The 20,240-nt window shown below is 43.4% G+C and overlaps 1 protein-coding gene across 5 annotated transcripts in view; it reads left to right on the forward strand.

Annotated features, from left to right (window-relative positions):
- Positions 1 to 20,240, forward strand: part of RABGAP1L (RAB GTPase activating protein 1 like) — a 304,875-nt gene that overhangs the window by 174,724 nt on the left and 109,911 nt on the right. The window lies entirely within an intron of this gene.

Below are 20,240 nucleotides of genomic sequence, written 5' to 3' on the forward strand. Positions count from 1 at the left end.
TTCACAGCTCCTTGTGTTGCCCGGATTATAGACAATCTCCATAATGCAGTAATTATCGTTCACGGCTTTTGGAAACAATAAATCGAGTGTGAGATGATTTTTATTTTAGATTTATTATAATTTCCTTTACAGTTTTAAGCAACTCGGGGCAGATGACAATCAAGCTAATCTGTATTACAGTACCATCGTTGGTAGAAATAAAATATGTCGGGAAGGTGAGCTCCTCCAGAGAAATGGAATCCAGTTATTCTGAGACACAGCACCCCGATGGATGAATGGAATATGGATGCGGTTTTTCCTGCCGCTCGTTTGTCGGGTGAAATGATATTTTAGTTTGCACTTTTGATCATCGTTCTCGGCAACGCATTGTCTTCTGCAAACAGGACTCGCTCTGCTGAAAACAATGAGCACTGAGTGACCAATTACAGATTCTTTTCTGGGCATCATTAGGACAGTTTGCCCATATAACCAGAATTTTAAATGACCGCCGATCAACAAACAAGGTCGTTTAGTGTCGCCGGTCGGTCCACCTAAACGAGCCTTAAGGATAGGTGCAGATGGAGTGAGTTGGACAACTTCAGGGAAGGTGCCCGGCTAACACGACCGTATAAAAATGGTTTCATCCAGAAAGACTTTTTTTATCTCGCTTGTCATCCGTATACAGTCTGTTTTTTAACAGATCTTTTAGAAGATCATTTACAGTTTCCTATGTTACAGAACTGCAATGCATCCATAAAGAAAATGATGCTATCCTGTGGCTCCATATGGCATACAATTTGTTTTTTTTGTGCACCCATAGACTAGAATGGGCGAGTCTCATCCAACACATGGAAGGAACTAGCGCACACTGCGATTATTATTATTATTTTTTTTTTTCAAACGCAGATTTGGTCCCTGAAAAAAAAAAAAATTGCTCATCTGCCCTATCGAACAACAGTGATCCGAGTGCAGTCTGATTTTCGTGGACTGTCAAAATGGAGATGGTGGAGAAACTTTTTTTTTTTTTTTTTTAATCTCTTCACATACGAGAAAAACGGATGACCGTCGGACGACGCTCTGATCAAGGTCTGGTCAGTATAATGGGTCCATGTGTGAATGAGCCCTTGGGTCTTGTTTTTCCTGGGCTTTCTAGATTGAAATCTTGATCATTTTCTCCCATTACTATCCACATCCTTCACATTCTGCTTTTTTTTTTTTTTGTCTAAGCAGCGGTTATTCCTCCAGCTCCCTCACCAGACAAGCGGCGGGTCCTAACCAAGTGCTTACAGAATTTATCATTTGCATCTGCTGAGATGTCGGAGATGCAGCGAAGTCTTCTCCATATCCGCTCCCACCCCTCACGTACCACTAAACACTCGTACAGCACATGTTACTTGGATTTCAGAATTGCTTTGGCGCCTCAAGACACAAAAGAGATTCGTCTTAAAATAGCACCGAGCCATCGCAGCAAGCACCGTCTCACATCTGCATGGTAATGCTGCGCGCATTTCAGGACCTGTGCAAGCCTTGCCGAGCCGTCAAGTGCCCAAATACCTCTCTGTAGATGGCCACCGGCAGGAAGATTTAAAAAAAAAACGTAAAATGTTTGTGATCTGAGTTAGACAATAAGGGGAATGATTAAGTGCAAGACTGGTAATTTGGAAGAATAGGCAAATCTCCAACAAAATCTGCATGCAGCGCGCAGATTTTGTTGCATTTTCGGTGGCTTGTGAGACATGGGAAAAAAAAATAAGACAACAGTTGCAAAATGTTCAATCCCTAGTTTTATTTTGCAATGGTGACAAGAATTACCCTGATTTTCCTTCCAATAGGGAAGCACTGAGGATACATCATTGTCATGTCATGATTTCTCCAAATCTCCCCTTGCAGCCCTATTTTAGTCATTTTATATCATTGAGGTCTCATTCAGATGTCTGGGTTGCACGCATGCATGCACGCATGCATGCATGTATGTATGCATTGTTTGCTTTTTTTTTAAATAACGGATACATGCACCCATTATAATCTGTGGTGCTGTTCACATTTTTGTGTTTTTTACGGACCAGGTGACCATGCAGAACACACAGAGACATGTCTGTTTCTTTCCGGCAGCACAGATGACAAGGGCTAATGCAAGTCTATTGGTCAAGAGAGAAAGACTCCCAGCACACGGATGGCATCTGTGTGCAGTCCGTGTCTAACATTGCAAAGTATAGGAGAAGCTTCATAATTTATTATTTTCTTTATCCATCCATGAAAAATGCTGATGGCATAAAATGGACACACGGATAACGCATTGGTGGGGAAAAACGGACACATGGATGACACTGATGGTAAAAATGGACACATGGATGACCCATTGATGGGAAAAAAAACAGACACGAATGACCCACTGATGGGGAAAAATGGACACATGGATGACACACGGATGACACACTGGGAAAAAACAGACACACGGATGACACTGCTGGTAAAAACGGACACACGGATGACACTGCTGGTAAAAACGGACACACGGATGACACACTGATGGGAAAAAATGGACACATGGATGACACACGGATGGGGAATAATGGACACATGGATGATACACTGGGGAAAAACGGACACACGGATGACACTGATGGGAAAAAAAACTGAGACACGAATGACCCACTGATGAGGAAAAATGGACACACAGATGACACACTGGGGAAAAACGGACACACTGATGACACACTGATGGGGAAAAACGGACACACGGATGACACTGATGGTAAAACCGGGCACATGGATGCCACTGATGGTAAAAACGGGCACATGGATGACACTGATGGTAAAAACGGGCACATGGATGACACTGATGGTAAAAACGGGCACATGGATGACACACTGATGGGGAAAAACTGACACATGGATCACAGGCTGATGGGGGAAAAATGGACACATGGATGACACACTGATGGGGAAAAATGGATCACACACGGATGACACTGATGGTAAAAACGGACACATGGATAACACTCTGGTGGGATAAAACTGAGACACAAATGACTGATGGGGAAAACCGGTCACACGGATGACACACTGATAGTAAAATTGGACACACGGATGACACATTGATTGGAAAAAAGAGGCCCACGGATGACACTGATGGTATAAACGGACACATGGATGACACACTTATGGGAAAAACGGACATACAGATGACACTGATGCACAACACTGATGACACAGGTATCATGTTTAAACACGGACGTGTGAATGAAGCTTAAGTTGCATCAGCTTTTTGTAAAGTTCATTTAGACTACGTTTCCAAATAGCAAAAACCCAGTGTATTTTCTGCTGCATATTTGCTTGTGGAAGCACTGCTCCAGCCGTGTGCATGGGATACCACGAAACACTCAGGCACACAAGCATAAATGTTACTAGTGCAGCAGATTGGAAGTCAGCAGCATGCTGATTTATCCCGCAGTTATTCTTGATGATTTAACTTTTTGCAACACAAAGGGTGAAATGTCCGGATCACCTGTATTTTTTGCACGATACCCGCAGCGCTAAATAGCAGTCACGATTTTGCTGGCACAGACAGAAGAGGGCTCCTTGGCAAGAGCCATATCTGGGCCATTTGCCGTCCAATAGCTCCTCATAGTGCACCATCCCACCTGCTTTGGCGGTGGCAGTGGCACCCTTTCCTCATGGGCTCGGGTTACTGGACAGATTGCACCAATGGTTTGTCTGCCCCATTTCTACTGTTGGTGGTCCGCAGTGAAGATGCTATATGTTGTTTTTTAAAGCATGGCTCAGAGCAGATTTTGTAAACTCTGATCACTTTGCTTTCTACTTCTGTTCACAAATGTCCGCCCCATGTGAACAGAACCTTATGATGTGCACAATGACATTGCAACAGATCGTTCCTGTTATTATTTTCCTGCTCAAAAGCGCTGAAATGGTTTGTTTTCATCAGCAGAGCAGTAATCGCACGTCCACCGTCTCCGCGCCCGACTGTCCGTGTCTCCTGGTGAAGTTGTAGCGTGCGGCTGGGAGAGAGCAGTATGAATTGGGGTGCGCAAAAATCTATTTCAGGTTGAAGTAATTGATGTCTTGCTGCAGAGAACGGCTCTGGGTAAAAATAGGCTGCCTCAGATGGTGCAGGAGAAAGGTAATTAAGAGATAAAAAGCAATGAGCATCTCTGTTACTCCAGCGCATATCGAAAATACAAACACTCATTTCGTGTGTCTCCAAACTTAGCGACGGGGGAGGGTGGAAGATGGGCGACTGTCATTGTCGGAGCCGTGAGCCTGTCTGACGACACATGTTGTTCATTACGAAGAGAACATAGAACGGGGATTACGTGGATCGCTCCCATGTACATCTGCTGGAAAAACCTCAAACGCTTTCTAATCATCGCCTTTCCGTTACTTCCCTATCAGATTTGCATCTCTTTGAAACGGTTTTTAATTAGTCTGGCTGCATTACCTCCCATTACCCCTGGAAACTGTCCCTTGACTCCCATCATTTTTTTTTTTTTTGCATCGCATTCTTATTTTTTAATTTTTTAACTACCGGTACATTTTGAGGAAATGCTACCTGTTGAGATGCCTCGGATTCATGTACCGTAGATCATTAGCGCACCTCTGGAGACCCCCACTACGTCAGCACCTTTTTTTAAAACTAACACCAAATTCTGAAAGCGGTGATTTTTGGGAAACGTGCTGCAGCATGAGCTTTACATCTGTGCTTTAGGTTTAATTTGTTTTGATGATTGGGCAAATTTTGTTTTATGGGCCACATCTGGCAGTTTTGAGGTCAATGTTCGGACAACAGAAAGGGATTCTAGGGCACAGTGTACACCTGGCCTACATAGAGACGCCTGTCAGGCACGTACATACTGTTGCACGCTGCATACACCTCTCTGTACGCGCTCTTCTCAGTGTGCGCACCTGATAGCTGCTCCCTATTGCGTCCCCCGAGCAGCACAGCGGGGAAACTCCATCCCTGAGCTGCACAGTGGGGGGGAAACTCCACCCCTGAGCATCACAGCTGGGGAAACTCCACCACTGAGCATCACAGCTGGGGAAACTTCACCCCTGAGCATCACAGCGGGGAAATCTCCACCCCTGAGCATCACAGCGGGGAAATCTCCACCCCTGAGCATCACAGCTGGGGAAATCTCCACCCCTGAGCATCACAGCTGGGGAAACTCCACCCCTGAGCATCGCAGTGTGGGGAAACTCCACCCCTGAGCATCGCAGTGTGGGGAAACTCCACCCCTGAGCATCGCAGTGTGGGGAAACTCCACCCCTGAGCATCGCAGTGTGGGGAAACTCCACCCCTGAGCATCGCAGTGCGGGGAAACTCCACCCCTGAGCATCGCAGTGCGGGGAAACTCCACCCCTGAGCATCGCAGTGCGGGGGAAACTCCACCCCTGAGCATCACAGCGGGGAAATCTCCACCCCTGAGCATCACAGCGGGGAAATCTCCACCGCTGAGCATCACAGTGCGGGGAAACTCCACCCCTGAGCATCACAGCTGGGGAAACCACCCCTGAGCATCACAGTGGGGGAAAACTTGACCTCTGAGCATCACAGCGGGGAAATCTCCACCGCTGAGCATCACAGTGCGGGGAAACTCCACCCCTGAGCATCACAGCTGAGGAAACACCACCCCTGAGCATCACAGCTGAGGAAACACCACCCCTGAGCAGCACAGTGGGGGGAAACTCGACCTCTGAGCAGAGCAAAGTGATCCCTGTAACCAATGAATAAAATCTACGAAGGAACCTCATGCTAAGCAGCCATGTTAAAAAAAAAACAAAAAAAAAAAAACATCTTTTCACAGTTCCCAAAATGTCGTCTTGGAACAGAAGGTGGCTTGCTTTGTTCAAAAAGCGCACTTTGAGCTGGGAGAAAAGAGATTTGGCACTTATTCCCATGTCATGAGGCCCACTAATGGACATCCCCTTTGAAATGCCCCACTAACTGCTGTATTGCATAATAAAAATATTGTCTACTTTCCTGCTGCACCCTCTGTCCCCTCTGAGCTCTGTGTTTCCCGCCAGTCCTGTGACATTATTAAAATTGTGGTGTAATGGCTGCCCTGGACCATCGGGGAACACAGTGCTTAAAGCTGATGGAAATATAATCTAGTGGGACTCACCATCTCACCTGGATTCAGGTGCACAAATTTGATACGTCATCAAAAGGAGAAATCCGGCACTGTTACGTGGATGAAAAAATATAAAAACACCTTTTATTTTGCAAAAAGATTAAAATCATCCAGCACATGTAAAAAAGAACAAATCTGACGCATTTCGAACACAATATGTGGTCTTAATCGTAGCATGGACGGAGGGCGCAGGTGCAGGAGTATATCATTTCCAGTTTTCTGGTTATAGTTTTCTCGCCACCGAGTCCAGTGCTGCCTTTCCGTTGCTCTTCCAGTCTCTGTTTACTGTGCACTGCGGTGACCTCATGGCTCCAGCGCACGTCACCTCTGCAACCAATCACTGACCTCAACGGCTGTGCTCAGTGATTGGCTGCAGAGGTGATGTTCGCTGTAGTCATGATGCAGCTAGTTAACAAATACCAGAACAGCAGCGGAAAGGCAGCACTGGACTCACAGAGGGCAAGAAACATACAAATGTATTATTTTGACTCTGCATCGGCCAGAAATCTATACAATGCCTAATCGGGGGCCAGTAAGGTTAAAGGGATATGAGACCTTTGTGATCAGGGGCTTTAATTCAGCATATGGTGTGGACCGCCCTACACGCGTGTAACTGTATGGCCAAATGGGAAGGAGGCAGCGCACAAACACTGGATCAATATGCTCGATCGTGGGCTTCGGTGAACAAGAGTTTATGTGCCGAATCGATGAGATAAGGACAAGGATATATAAGACGGAGCCGGATAGACTGAGTGTAGGAAGACTTGGCAGTGGAGCCTGTGGGAGAGAAATCACCCAGAGGACTGGAATCAGGTAATTGAATCAGTGAGAGAGAAATAACAACGCTCGGCGCACATTTATTCCAGACTGCGACACCGCAAACTTGTGCTTTTTATTTCCAGATGCTGAAGGTTTATAGATTAAATTTTCATTTCTGTTCTGGTATAGGGTCAGCTCTTGAAATATCAGCGGCAAATGCAATTGTGCAACCAGATATTGGTCTATTTATGTTAAGGGTTTATTCACACAGCTCCATAAAAGTTGTATGAAGACCTAATACACCTTTGTTCCAACAGATTATATCCCAGATTACCTTTGTAAAGAGGTATTTATTTGTTTTATGGGAGAATATTCCAGTACCCAGAGGATTTGTGACCCTATACGTACGTCCCCTGTGCACACACCGTTCTGCCGGACCTTGACGTCTTCTTGCATTACTTACAACCTTGGAGCCCTAGCACCTGTAGGTTTCCATACTTCCTATTGGATTTCAATGGAGAGGTGGCCACGCGGTTTCCTTAACAATTTGCTCCAGGACTCGCACATTCTCCGTATCTGTGAGTCCCAGCTGCCTCACCAATGTGACATGTCTGACTGACGAAGTGTTGTCCTTGAAGTGCTCAAAATGGGTTATTTCATTCACGGGCGTCTCCTGCAGATAGCAGTGACAGATGTTTTGCGGTCAGAGACTCTATCCAGAAAGTCAATTTATCACCGTTGCAGCGGCAGACACATGGACATATGTACGACTCCATATTTTGAAGATATTCTGCCTTAGAAGAAGTGCTTCTACTTACATAATTAAAGGAGTTATCCAGGACTAAGGAATTGATGAACTATTCTTATGATAGGTCATCAATATAAGGGGTCCGACGTCTGGCACCTCAACCAATCTGACGTTGATTATCTCAGTATCTTGGTCATTGATGACCCCATTAAGATAACCACGTTGTCAAATCCTGTATAAATACAACAGAAAAAACCCTCTGTGTGTATCTCTGTGTGATGCAGAGGTACAGTAGGGCCCCCCTAGACTGCTTCATACAAGTCGGAGCTTATATGGAGCCATAACATGCCCATGTGCATGCTCTCTAACGCCAGACACATTAGACAGCGGTTGGCCGAGCTGTCTATTGTTCTGCTGACAGCCATCTTTTGTGACTGCCCATTCACCAACTTGCCTGGCTCAACAATGGGTTCCGTATGTGAGAACCGCTGCCTGACTATTCTGGAAGCTTCTTATCTCAGAAGACAATAAAAGGATTGGAAATTGGAAGTACCACAGGTTGGACACTTTTCTCCCTCGACATCATCTGTCGGTGAAGCCCCCATGGACTTTAGACTTTTGGCCAATCTTTCCACTATCCGCAGCTAGGGACAACTTATTACGTCTGACGGCCTTAAGAATATGTTCATGCGCCGATGAAAATAAGCCTAATTATAACCAGTTGTGAAAGGATGGTATTTTGCATGAATCTTACCACCTCTTCTGAATTCTTAGGGTATGTGTCCACTGTCCGGTATCCCAGCACTTTGGACGCAGCGGATACCCCGCTCCTCCCAAAGCGCTGCCCCCTTTTGTACGCGCGGTGATTTGTCTCCGCAAGATAAATAGACATGCTGCGGTCTAGAAAGACGCTCCGCGTGTCCGGTTACACATGTCTGCCACCTGCGTGTTTGTACGCATAGTGGAGATGAAATTTAACAAAAACCCCTGCACTATGCTGTACAATAACAATCCGCAGCAAATAGTGAAGGAATACGCCCCGTGGAAACATACCCTTAGGCCACATTCACACGTTGAGTATTTGGTCCGTTTTTTACCTCAGTATTTGTCAGCCAAAACCAGGAATGGAACAATCAGAGGGAAAGTATAATAGAAACACGTCACCGCTTCTGTATTTTTCACCCACTCCTGTTTTTGGCTTAGAAATACTGAGGTAAAAAACTCACCAAATACTCAACGTTTGCACATGATCTTATTCTGATTTTGATGAACGTTTGTCATACACAGAAAAGAGCGGTTGATAGCGATGCCGTTGGATTTAAATCCACTATATTTGTGCTCCATTCGATATGATGTTTCGGGAAAGACGCCATTCAAGTAAAAAAATCTGTCGAGTTCTCTTGCTCTTAAAACAGCTGGATGTAAGCCAGGCAGTCATGGTTGCCACTTCTGGCTTCTGGAGAAATGATGTCCCTGGTGAAAGAGTTAATTCAATTAGCAACCGAAGCAAGCAGCATGTATGAACGCATTACTACCTATATGGAGTAGTGGGAGCCACAGGGGTAAATGACATGTACGCTCCCTTGGTAGATGTCTGAAGCATAACCCTTGTGCACTAAACCTTAGGACTGGACAACTCGCAGACATCTTGTTTTTGTTTTTTGGGGGGTTTTTTTTGCGTATCAGTCTCTCAGATTTTTTTTTTGTTTCCTCTAGAAAACATAGACATCATATTATTATGGGATTGTCACTATTTGACCATAATGGTTGGCAACCAGTGTAGCCTTAAGGAGTAAGCATCATTTTAATATTTTTATTTTCCTAAATTACAGTACCTTAATAATGCACATAAAAATAATCACCTTTGTAATATATCTTACCAGAGAAATTTGCTTCTTTCTCTTAGATGTTTTTTTACTCTCAGTTTAGAAGTAAAATCTGTTTTCAGTTAATAAAGACTTTCCCTTTACTGAGAAAGGAGACGACCGTTGCTGCTCATAATATTCTATGAAGAGGGATGAGTGGAAGACACGGACATCCTGCTGCAAGTTCTCTTGAAACTTACACTTCAAATCAACGGATAAAAAAAAAGTAAGTGTAACTGATATTTTAGGAGAACTTGCAGTAGAATGTCTGTGTCCGGCCTCTAGTTCCTTCCTCCTCCATAGAATAGTATGAGCACCAACTGTCATCTCCTATCTCAGTAATGGGAAATCTATCTTCACTGAATACAGATTTTATAGATTTCACCCTTGAATTTAGATTAAAAAAATAAGTCCATGAGGAGAAAGAAGCAGATTTACCTGATAAGATAGATCACTAAGTTTCTTATTTTCACATGTACTATTAATTTAGGAAATTAAAAATAAAACGACGGCTACCTCAAAGTTATATGGTGAGAAAATTGATTCAGTGATTTTTTTTTTTTTTTTTTTGCCAAATACCAACATGACCCCTTTGTTATTTCTAGTAAACATTTTTTTTTTAGCCATTTACTTCAGTGATAGAAAAAAGAAAGTCAAGAAAATACTGCAGGGATTCTAGCAGGGAACCTTTCCTATGTTGGGCGTTAATTTTTTGCTCATGTCCGTCCTTTTATTTCCCGATGTATTCCCCCCTGAAAACATACAATTAGACGTACCTAATAAAAGTCTTAAAAGTTTATTTACCGTAACTTGATTTAGTTTTGTGTGGCCCGTGCCCTCTGCCAACAAGCGCAGTCATTTTTGGCTGTAGCAACGTGAGAACGCGGACTATAACCTAACGCCGCCGCTGAGAAAGGCGGCTCCATAGCGGTTCACCCTCCTCGGTACGTAGACGAGCCATCCATTCTGAATTATTTTGGACACCATTTACTGGGAATTAAGACTCGATAGTTTGGAGTTTCTGTCCGCCCCCAGAGCTATAATGTACGTTTCCATGCAGTTCTGATTTACCGTGACTTTTGAGACGATCAGTACTGATTCTCTGAGTCATTTAGTGGGGGATATGTCTTATAAAAAAAACCAGTTTAATACAAGAGTGGGTGAAAAATACTTTGTTTAAATGGCAGACTGAAAAAATAAAAGTATAAAATTTAGAATTAAATGAGACTGCATTTCTATGTAGTATGTGATTACATTTTACTATGAAGGATCACTATAAAATATTAAAGGGGTTGACTTCTATATTGATGATTGAGGTCAGACTTGTGGGGTCCAACTTATAGAAGCCCCAAAATTTAGCCGTTCGCAGCTCCGGACAAATGTGCATCTGCAAGTTTTGCACCACCGACATTGAGGACAAATGCTATGAAATCCCATCCACACAAAGCAGAAACAAATACACACTGAAGGGTGACCGTCACTGAAGATTTCCAATTAACGGCATGTCAAATCACGCTGCAGATTTTCACTGCGGATTTCACGCTTTGACATCTGCTTCAATTCTGTAGCGGCGTTGCAAACACAACGCGCAACAACAACAAAAAAGTGCGATTTAGGATTTTCTGCAGCTGACGACTGATCACTATGACAGCGGGTAACTTATTGGGATTAAGTTCAACGCAAGAATCATAATAGAGGAAGCGGCAGACATCGGAGGAAAGCAATACAGAAGCATGAAACAAACAGGTATGGAACGCAGCACACAAGCTCGGCCATGGTCGCTTCGGTGTACTGAAAGCTTCCTCTGGACTCGTGGTGAGCCGTGCCTCGTGATGAAACCTGGGCAAGAGTGCTGTAAAGCAAAACTGCTGTCGCCTGCCTAGCTTGCGGTCTGCGTGCCATGCCCTTATGTTTTACACTCGGGAATTGAAGCAGTGATATCTTACTGCTTGCGATATTCTGCTTGGGTAAATTCTGTATAGCATGATCATATCATGGTGCAGTTGACATGAACAGTCATTAACCGTCAAATAGGATACATTATAATGTTAGCTTTGCTGATTTGCATTTCTGACAACTAAAGGAACTTTATTGGGGTCTGTATAAGTTGTCAACTAGTTATGTTAAAGCTGACCATACATATGAGAGCTCTCGGCCGAGGGTTCATGTGTTCTCAGTGGACACAGGGGAGAAAGTTTCTGATTCCTCTTTCCTTGTCTTATCTCCAAAAGGAGCAAGTGTTAGACTTTTGATTGGTGAAACTGTCCGACTTTCATCTAATGTGTATGGGAACCTCAAAGGTGCACAACTATCGGAAACGAGTAACATTGTTCTCATCAGCAAATAGGACCATTGCTGACAGGTGATCCACTACTGATCGTCCTGTGCGCATCAGAAGCGGCTGTCGTCCTGTCGAAATGTCTACCTAGGTTTTTAAATGACCGCCAAACCTGTTGCCGATTGGTCGTCATTTAACACGTCTCCAATGTATAGTTAACAGTATGGGCGTGGATAAAAAGATAAGCATACATGTTCGGCTCCAGTGGTCCTTTCTAGGGTCAGAAGCAGTGATGTCACCAACCACCAGTAGCCTATTCTCAGATTGGCTTCTCTAGACCCTGCAGCCAATCATCGACTGCAGTGGTCAAGTCACTGGTGGTTGGTGACCTCACCGCTCCTGGGTTCAGCAGAGACCTCCTAGATTGGCATCACTGGAGCTGGGACCCGAATGGTGGGAGTGAATATCAATATATATTCTTTTATTGTTTTATTTCCCCTTGGACCCCAGGATCCCAATGCTGAATTTTACTTTCTGATGCTTTTAAACAGAAGTATCTAGCTACATGATCCTATTCTAGAGATACATTCACGTATCTTATCAGGGATCAAAGCTTTTCCTAATTCTAGTTATTCCACCTTTTCATCCCTATGTTTTATATATGACGGTCCATATTATACTATGAAAACATAACCCGGCTGCGCTCATTCATTGTCACTTAGCTTTGAACAGTTAAAAGGGTCGATTAATCGGATCTGCTGCACTTCGGACAAACACCTTATTATCCTCAGCTCACTCTATTATTTGCTGTTGCCGCTGGATAGCGAGCAACAGGGGGGCTGGCACCGGCGGAGCGTGAAGCTGCTGCCAGCTCAGGAATAGAAAAGCAGATGGCAAACTCGCGCCTATTTTTAGCTGCCGCCAAGCTTGGCAGCTCCTTTATCAAGAGGCTGCTGCCATTAACTATTTTCCTGCCAGTGCTGCCCCAGCCAGAATCTGAAGTGGCTGCAGACTTTGCTTAGTCAGAGGAAAAAAAAAAAACGTTAATGTTTTACGAATCCAAGAAAATACCTACGAGGTGCCCGCCGCCAGCTTCTGCCGATCCACTGTGCCAATGCATGGCCTGATGTAAATTTTTTATTTTTTCCATCTTGCATGCAAATTACTCATCAGTACAGATCTGAGAATTGTCCTCCATTGTTTGCATTAGTAAAGCTTAAGCCATATTATCACCGTTTTTTTTTTTTTTTTTCTTTTTTCATCCTGGTGGAAATACACACATCAGCCGGGTGCATTCCCTCCGCTGCTGCCGAGGTATTGTTCGGAGACGCGATGCTGCCATGGCAACTTGGGCACACGGAATTTTAATTAGCGTGGCCACCGAGGTCTGCCACCAGACGTGAATGTTATCGCGCAGCTGTCGACACGTCTTTCGTCTTCTCATAGGATGCTAAAGGTCTTTTAGGTATGGCACCTTGGGCACAAGCATCCGAAGAGCATCGGTCTACGCCTTGTTATTCTCGATGATATCGTCACATTCCGATACTGTGTCATTCCAAATATTTCCTCTATGAGAGAGCCATGGAGCTGACAAATAGAAAATAATGAAACCGCAGACTCTCCAGACCAGTGGCGGACACAGACAGAAAAGGGCCCCTGTGCAAGAACAAAAATACGGGCCCTTTCCAGACCAAAAACTCCTAAATATGCAAAATTACACTTGCTTTGGAGGGAGAAATGGGCCCTCTTACCTCTTGGGCCCCTGTGCGGCCGCACAGGTTGCACCAATGATATGTCCGCCCCTGATTCAGACCCTTACTACAAGCTGAACATAACTTGATGATTAACAACTTTCTGCAATACCGTAGTTGCTTTTTTTTTTTCTCTTAGGATGCAATAAAAAAACAAAATAAGCCAAAAAGAAGTTCTTGATAAAGACGACTTGAGAGAGCACTTTTTGGTAGTTAGTGTATGAACAAACCACGTCTTTTTCAGGAGGATTTTGTTCGCCAACCCACCTGAAAAAGCGCCGGCTAAATGCTCAAAAGACTGAACAAGTTAAATTCTATCTAAAAACGACTTGCTTTTCTTATGTTCAGTCTTTTTGTTTTGTTCCTCCAAAGACGACAAGCGTTTAAAGAATTGACCATCGGGACTTACGTCCGAACGCCTCGCAAAACGGGATTCGGGCAATACACCCTAATGATGCCGACACAGCGAACGTGCTCTGATCTACATCATTTTCAGGCATGTACTCCTATTGGAGGTGGACACATGGACGAGTCCACCGAGCGTGTAACTAAGCACAATGTGAAAGCACACCGAGTCCCAACAGAAGGAAAAAGAAGGAAAATTTTCAGCAAAGTGAGGCCATGCTTCACTTTGCACATTGGCACTTACATTGGGGCCATTTTCTGCCTGTACACAGATCCTGTTTGTAGGCTGCAATGATCCTGACACATTGCAGAAGCGCAGAACTGCTCAGCTCCTCCAATCCTGGAGACAGACTCAGTAGATCATTCCTGGAGTCCTTCTCTAGTGTCGGAGGAGAGCTGTGCTCCGCCATGTATCTCTGCTCAAACAGGTCCCGGACCTCCACCAAACAAAACTTCTGATATGTCTCTAAGTTTTGTAAAAGTGTAGTTCTGCTTTAAATAATAACTCCATACGTCAAGGGCCAACGTGCTCTTTTTATTTCTTCCAGAATTACAAATTGGCAAACTTCCTTTTTCAGTTTCTTTGATATTTCTGATACATTCTCCACTATTTATAGTCTCTTTAGAACTTTTGGATTTCTGTCGTCTCTGAAGACCTGATAGAAAAAATAAAAAAGTATAAAAATAAACCCCATTGGGAATAGCAAATCTCGTATTATTTGTTGTCCCTCCGTAGGATCAGTCGACCATATTCATGAAGTTGTGTTGTCTTTTCTATGCACTGATACAGGATTGTGTTTCTTGCATTCTCATTTTTGGATAAATAAAATAAAAAGACATTATAGGAATACCATGAAAAGGGACTATGTAGTGCAGATCCCTAAGGTGGTGCAAGAATTTGTTGTGTGTTCCTTGAATTCCTGTGTGATTCTTCACCTCCTGTGACCTGCACTTGGCATAACACAGATTATCACTTTTGCTTCGGCTGTTCCTTTTAAGGTATTGCTAAGTTTATAGAATTTATCCACTAAACAGGGAGTACTTAGCGGGTAAAAGAGGGTCCTAATTTCAGGACAGTCATCTAAAATCACTGGCCTACTATAAAGAAAACAGTTATCACTTGTCTATTGCCTGCCCACTTAAAATATTCTCTGAAAACTGTCAAATAATATTGTTCGCCTTATCAATCCGTCCTCCATTGGTCTCTGCACCTTTTGCATTTTCCATCCTGCTACATAACCGCTGCAGTCAGTCACTAGCCGCAGCTACGACCAATGTGTCATTACAGCAGTAAATGATCGGTCACAGAGGATACATGTTCACCCCTCTGTGTTGACCAACGTGTCTTCACTGCTGCCAGTGACTGAGTGAGGTGGTTGCAGAGACCGGGGAGGGTTTGGGAAGCTTTGGAATGGGATGTAAGGGGTAAACCTGTGACCAGTCCAGATATCGCAGTCTGTACTTGGATGATGATCGTGAATGTTGGATGTGTGAAAACGGCTCAAGTGTAAGAAATGTGTTCAAACCTTTTTGGTAAAGTGGAAAAGAGAAAATTAATAAGTGTCTATTTTTTGCCTATCTTCGTGATGTGTATAGTCGTTGGTGTGAGAGCTGCCCCTGGAGGAATCTGCTTATGAAATATGAATGTTCTATGATGGACGGATTCCCAAAGACTCAGCGTGATGCCCAACGTGTAAATGAGAAGTCAGCAGGTCCCCCAACCAGGAGGACGGCCCCTCTGGCCCTCTAATTATGAGACTGTCCTCTGAACATTGGCAAATTAGCTGGTGGGAAATGTAGCGTGGAGGCCTCCAGGGTAGGAGCTCTTCGAGTCTTTTTGCATGTTCTAACATAATTGTGCTAGAAGAAAAAAAAATTGAAAAAGACGTAATAAAAAGGAAGGAGCGTAGGGTTTTAAAGGATCTGAATGTCAATCATATTTATTGTACTCAAGCCTTTATAGAGGGTTGTCCAGCAGATTAAAAAAGATAGCAGAGACCCTCTTTTTCACTGATCCCCTGCAGTTTCCATTCCAGCCCTTCCCTGGTCCCCGCTGGTCTCTAGTCCTTTTCTGTTTCCGACCATCTTGACCTAGCCCAGCCCATGGTTGGCCTCGTGGGCATTTCTCGTCCTGTCCATCGGTCTCTTCCATGTAGTGTTCTCATGTAAGGTTTTCAATTCGACAAGTCTGATGGACAGGTCCGGTCACACGCTGCTCCACCATCCGCCATTGTATGGCCTGGAGATCGGTGTAGTCTCTGAGGAAAGCTGCACCAACAAGAGCCGGAGGAGAACCGGTCATACCTACGGTATATAATGGTAAGAGCCGCAAGGTCACGTCCCCAACACATCTGATGTCTAAAGAGAACATGTCTGACCCTGGTAAGTGGGAACTCATCCTGCAGCCAAACGGGCAACATTTCTAAAGACACCCAATTACAAAGATGGACAGACCCGTTAAGTATCCTGGCCCAAGGGAGCAGGATAAGGGACGGAGGGGTTGTGGCTGTGGTAAGGGATCATGCCAGTTACCATCAGTGTGGTTTTATCAATTAAAAGAGTTGCCCACTTTCAGAAAATTTCAGACCCCAGGCAATTTGTTATAAGAATAATTTTAAAAATTCTCGCTCTACTCAACCTTACCAGTTCCACGGCTTCTTCTCCGTCGCAGCTCCCGGCATCTGATATGGGCTGCATCCATCATCAACATATTTATGTTTTGTTGTTGTTCACAATTAAATTAGCAATGTGAACGGTCATATTTCCTATAGGACTCTAATAACTATTGTATCCTCAGGGGGAGCGGGAATCATGAACTTTAGACAATTAAAGCTCTGTAAAGGCTATGTAAAACTTCACACACACTTTTTTATTGTTTGCTTTTTACATGCAAAGTTAAAAGGGTATTCCAAGATCCTATCCCAATACCTCCAATTAGAAATGTAGTATAGTTCTTCTGATTCACATATATATCTTACCAAAAATATGAAAAAGGAAGAAATCGAAAACCTGATTTTTTTTTTATGCATATCAAAAGTTGTTTTTTTTCACTCCAAAGTTTATTTGGTGTGAAACATAAACAGTTAAAATGAAAACTTTTTTTTCCAATATTTATGATTAAATATTTTTTTTTTTTTTAGAAACTACACTGTAATGTAGATGTACCCCAAAGCGGTACTAAAAAAAATACTATTTGATATCCATAAAACAGAGCCTGATACGGGCATGTTAGCGATAAAATAAAAAGTTAAGACTTCCAAAAAGCAGAGAGGTAAAGCGCTTGTACAATACCACTCCATCAACAGAGCGGAGACAGAAAACCCAAATCTTGTGTATAGTGGCAGCCCCTGTGGTCAGACTCTGACTAGTGATGAGCGAGCGTGCTGGGATAAGGTGTTATCTGAGCGTGCTCAGGTACTAACCAAGTGTCTTCGGCGTGCTCGAAAAATATGTTTGAGTCCCCGTGGCTGCATGTCTCGCGGCGGCTCGACTGGCACAACACATGCAGGGATTGCCTGTTTGTTACGCAGTCAATGCATATGTTGTGGCTGTCGAACAGCCACGAGACATGCAGCCGCAAGGACTCAAACATATTTTTCAAGCATGCTCAGATAATGCCTTATCCGAACATTCGCGCTCATCATTAACTCATTTTAGCACCTATTTTGTGGACTAGTGATAAAAATTCTGTTGATAGGATAATCCTTTGATAAAGGCTGTACCGTCTCCTGCAGGAGCACAGCGCTTCCCTGCCTCCTGATGATGGACAGTTTGGTGGCATTGTCACATTTTGTCCAAAAGTGGAGGCATCATGGAGGAGCGCAGGGGCACTGAAGCTGCACGGATCGGGAGCTAACAGTGTGCTCCAGCTACCTTCTGAGCGGCGCTTACAAGATCTGTTAGACTTCAGCCACCTCTGACAGTCTTGCAGGGGTGGTCTGTAACTTGACCAAAGAGCAGTAAGCAATAAAATAAAAAAAAATGGCTTCTTTCTTGAGTACACAAGTAAATTGCAAAGTTACTTTTTTTTACCCCCACTTTGCAATGTACATGAAAATAACCATTTTTTCCATCAGCGATTTCATTGTGATAGTTTACGTACAGATCATCGATAGTTCAGCGCACAAAATGGCTTTCGCTGCTGGATGCAGGTGACAGCAGCCCTCTCTGGAAGTGACATAAAGTCTGCCTTAGAATCATTTTGGGAGCCGTTAGACGGGCCATTTCATTTTTTTTTTGTTCCTTGCTTTCCCACACGTTTGCTCTGACAAGTACTAAGGCAGACAGCTCGCTGCTTCAGAACAATGTGCTGCCGAGAACAAGCGTGAAGCTCCTTAGCACAAGTAATTGACACCTTCTACAGGGAAGTCAAGCTAGCCGACGAAACTGTAAAGAGGAAACAATATGTCAGCGGATCAACGTGAAGCATTTTCAGCCTGAAAATGACGGTAATTTAGGTCTCATCTGATTCAATTGCGATGTTCGTGTTGCTTCCAAATCGCTTATTCTTGGCTCCTTATTTCCAATAAGTCTTTTTTTTTTTATAATACATCGTTTTATTTTATGCATTTTTTCTTTCTTTTACGCTCGCAGTCGAATAATTTAGATTTAGCGTTCCTGATATATTACATTTTTATTAGGTTTATTCATTATTATTTTTTGTGAGTCTCTGAGCTGAAAATCCCACATTTCCAAGACCAGAAATCATTTATAATTTTAGGTTGTTGCTGTTTCTCGTAGCTTTATTTATTTTTTTTCTTCTGTTTAATACTTTTGCCTCGGGGCATTTTCTGCTGTTAACGTGTCAGGTTTTGCATAGTTAATGCAGTACAGACAGACTGATTATGTCTTCACTATTATTATTGACATCATGGCGGTTTATATATTTTATGGTTTGTTTTTATACTCCTGTAAATGCCTTTAAGATATATTTTAGATTATGAAATATTTTTTTAATGGCGTTGTAAACTTGGCAATACCTTTTTCTTTTTTTTTTTTTTTTTTTGGAACACTGGTAGCAAGTGTTCTTTTCTACTGCAGCTCCCCCGCAGGGGAAGTGAAGCATTACACGGCTTTTGTTAAATTTGATTTTCTTGTGCACAAACATGTGGGGAGATGGGATGATACCTCCACTCTCCACTAACAGCAGCTCTCTGCTCTGCCCGATGAATGACAATCCTAAAAATGTCCTGAGCTTCAAATTTCTTAATTGTTTGAAAAATGAAAAGCAGAGACAGACCTTTTATAAAGGTTCAGTATCTTTATCCAGTAGCATATATATTTTCATTTGAGAGCAACATAATGTAGCGATAGAGACCCTGATTCCGGCGATGTGTCACTTACTGAGCTGCATAGTGTACTTTTTATAATTCACATCAGAAGTAGATGATCACTAGAGGACTATGAAACCTGCTGCCAGGTTTAATAGTCCTCCAAGCACGCCCGCTTTCTGCCTATGCGCAGTCTATACAGAAAGCTGCCAATCGGTGGTATAGGCGGGGTTAGACAGAGATCAGCATTTAGCGAACTGAAAGGTCTGCAGCAGAGAAAACGGTGATTGTGTCAAAACTGCAGAAAGCAGCCCAGTAAGTGGCACATCGCTGAAATCAAGGTCTCAGCCCCTACATCCTGCTGATCTGAAAAGGGGTAGCAAAAACCTGGTGACAGATTCTTTTTAATTCCTAGCCTAAATCTTAAACTGCATAATGTAAGATGGTACTGTACGTCAGAGCTTTGTTCCCCTATCGTGCCAGGAAATCTCAAATTGTGTTCACAAGTTTTTGGAAAACGCTTCCCAAATGGATGAAAAATGTGTTTTTGCAAATAAAGGACTTGGCCATTGGCGCTCAAGTATCTCCATCTACATGGAGCTTTAGTCTGAACTCTGCAAACGGTATTGATCCTTCGTCTACACAACTTGCAGTGGACGAATTATGCAGTTTGTAGCCCTGTATCAAACATGCAACCAGCCAACAAATGGTTGACCAGCAGGCCGGTTTACACAAGGATGATCGGGTACTAGCCTCGCTATGGACGTTTGTTCTGCCGACCTTCTTTCCCTGTAAAAGTGTTCTTAGTATTTGTAGAATATTCTATATCTTAGAAGTTGAGACTTGTATTTGGGTTAAAGTCTACTGCTACTGCCACTGCCGTTTTTCCCCAGCAATTGTTTTTGCAAATCACGACTAAATTGTTCCAGTCCATAAAATGTGAGATTTCTATAAGTCGGAGCGGAGACCGCTCAGTGAAGGTGTCGCTTGTCTTCCCTTCTCTTGCTTCACTGGGTATGAGATAATTCATCGAGGA

Source organism: Ranitomeya imitator, chromosome 8 (assembly GCF_032444005.1).
Source record: "Ranitomeya imitator isolate aRanImi1 chromosome 8, aRanImi1.pri, whole genome shotgun sequence".
Lineage (NCBI taxonomy): Eukaryota > Metazoa > Chordata > Amphibia > Anura > Dendrobatidae > Ranitomeya > Ranitomeya imitator.